The 2,689-nt window shown below is 44.0% G+C and overlaps 1 pseudogene; it reads right to left on the bottom strand.

Annotated features, from left to right (window-relative positions):
- Window positions 1-1,039: 1,039 nt before the first annotated feature.
- On the bottom strand, window positions 1,040-1,382 carry LOC117035331 (60S ribosomal protein L35a-like; annotated as a pseudogene).
- Between the last annotated feature and the right edge of the window lie 1,307 nt (window positions 1,383-2,689).

The raw sequence follows: 2,689 nt of genomic DNA, 5'->3' as shown, positions 1-2,689 counted from the left end.
AAAGCCCTCTAAGTATTTATAGGAAGATAGTTTGTCTTTGCTGACTCCACAAAAGTGGAGGAAACCCTAAGGGCTCCTGGACCACACTTTGGGAACCAGTGGTCTAAGTCAATCGTGAAAATGTTAACATAATTAGAAATCTTTTAATCAAAGATAGCTGTTAATTTTTATACATTTAAAAAGGGAACTTGTTCCTTTCCGTCTCTGCGACCATCACGTAGCCACCAAAATAGGCACTTACAAGTACATCTAGGAGCTATGGAGGGAGAAGCAGTCCGATGTAATGCGCTTCCTTCTAGGTGTGCTGCTAACAGTAGCACCAGCTCTGTGCTCCACAGGGTCCCAGCTCCACCCAGCCTGATACAGTGCTCAGGATGGGATACAAGGCCAATCAAGGTTATGTCATATGTATAGTGGATTTGTGTGCGCTGTGGTGACCACAAATGCCCAGTTCCTAAAGCTGTGACCATGTGACCTATGGCAAGCCTGTCCATCACGGTGTTAACCAACTAAACTTTGCTTGAAGTCTTTAGTCTGTTGCCAAGGAGCCAACTGGATGCCACTGTGGGGCTCTAAGTGTCCTGAATTCTTATTGGGTTGGTGAAGTTTCTTCAAACAAATTCTTTGAGATTATCCTCATTGATCCATTCCATAAAGCTATTGGGTGGAATCCTGATACCCAGTGGACCAGTCCAGATGCACAGGGAGATGGAAGGGCAGACATCTGCCCGCTGCAAGAGTCTTGGAAAGGTCCACAGGTTCACCATACTACTGGTGGTTCTCGTCGTGCAGCTTGGAGAAGGCACAATACTCTCCACACTGTTACCACTAATATAAGTATTGTTTGTAAAATTCTTACCTAATAACAATTTAGAACAGTAAAAAAAAGCGGGGAGGAACTTGTTATATTAGGTTCAAGTTTATTTACTCTGTAGCTAAAACATTTTGAAGTACCCAGGGACAATTTGGAAAATAGGTTTTCATTTTGTTTTGTTTTTTTACAAGAGAACAAATCCACTTTATCTACTTTTCAATAAGTTTAAATCCTCGAAGGGTACAGCATTACACAGATTCTGTGTCCTATGGCCTTAGCAGGAAGGTGGCTTCGGAATTTGGCACAAACCATGCCACTGTTTCCATGAGCACGAGTTCCCTTTGCCCAGATTACTCTGGTTTTGTACGGTTAGCCACCAGGAGTCACTGTGTTGTTTTTTTGCCCAGTACACATGAGCACATCTCTTGCCTAGACAGAATTCAGTTTCATCTCGGGCATAAACACCTTTGATTTTAAGAAGAGCTGCGTGCTCTCTCTGGTTCCAGAGACACCGCTGATAGTCAGCAGAAATGGCCTGGGACCACTGCCTTCCAGACACATTTGTCATTTCAGAAGTCCTGTTCCCAGCAGGCCTCCACAGGCCCCAAGATGGCAGAAAAAGCTGGAGAATATGTGTTTTTGTTTTTTTCTTTAACTTTTACTGAATGCAGCATTAGTAAAAGGTTCTGGATTGACTATCTTGAAAAATAAGCATTGTAGTTACTCATAAAACTGGCCCCAGCCAAAGGGCTGCTGTCCCAATGACTGTTACCAGCAGAGCTCAGGTGTATTCCCAAGGTTAGGTTCCAGGGATGGAGCAGGGTGGAGCCTCCACGGTGGTAGATCTGTGGTTCCTTTGCAAACCCAAAGAGAGGGGCTGCAGGTAGGCATTGTGTCACTTACTGAATATGGCCACCCACCAAAGCTTCTGGCATGTTATACATACACCAATTACATAATCACAAGATGGCGTTTCAAGTCCTCACTGTCTGGACTGTGAGAGCATTTAAGAGATTTTTTTGTTTGGTCTGTATCAGTGTCCAGTACACAGTAGGCACTCAAACATTTGCTGTATGAGTACATGATTCATCTCCCAGCTGAGTAAGGCCCCTGCTTTCTGCAGGCTGAAATTCATTACATAAAATACATTATGCAATATGATGACAGCCTTACTAGGAAAAAGTTTTAGGAAGACTTATTTTTACTCCAATCTTTCTAGTTAGATTTGAGATGATTTAATTAAAGAAAATAATACATCACATATTTAGACTTTAAAAAATGGCACAAAAACTGGTGGGGCTATAGGAAAAGCACTGGGGACAGAGTTTTAAAAATTAGGGGGTGGTTTTGGTGGTCCTAAGGTCAGGGGCCACAGCAATAACTGAATCTTGCTTCATGCCACAGTTTCTCCTTTCCTTGAGGTTTGGGAGGGTGATACACCACAAAGCTATGGTAACTGGAAAGCAAAGCATGTAATAATTTATTGTGAAATGAGCTTGGGTTCCAAATTCTAGTGCTAAGAATGCTGGGGCGAGGCTCCAATCCAGATGCCAGTTCTCACCACACAGCCATGGGAGAAGAGACAGAAGAGAAGGGGCCAGAACATGGGCCTGCTCTGGTCACTTCTGCCATTTGTGCAGAAGAGGAAGTAGAAAGAAAGCAAGGTGGCTAGGCTGCCTCCCTTCCAGCAGTGATCTCTCTCTAGCTGTTCTGCAAGAGAGAAAAGAGCCCCCATCTACCACAGGATCTCAACAAGCTCCATAAATCTCCTGGTCCACAGCAGAGAGGTAGTATGGGGAGGGGACGGGTATGCAGAGAGGCATTTGGAGTACCTTTGCTTAGGGGCAGAACAAAGTAGGACATACCGTTTCTTCT

The sequence above is a fragment of the Rhinolophus ferrumequinum genome, chromosome 15 (assembly GCF_004115265.2).
Source record: "Rhinolophus ferrumequinum isolate MPI-CBG mRhiFer1 chromosome 15, mRhiFer1_v1.p, whole genome shotgun sequence".
Classification (NCBI taxonomy): Eukaryota; Metazoa; Chordata; class Mammalia; order Chiroptera; family Rhinolophidae; genus Rhinolophus; species Rhinolophus ferrumequinum.
The sequence above is the reverse complement of the archived record's forward strand: the minus strand, read 5'-3'. Positions and strand labels throughout refer to the sequence as shown.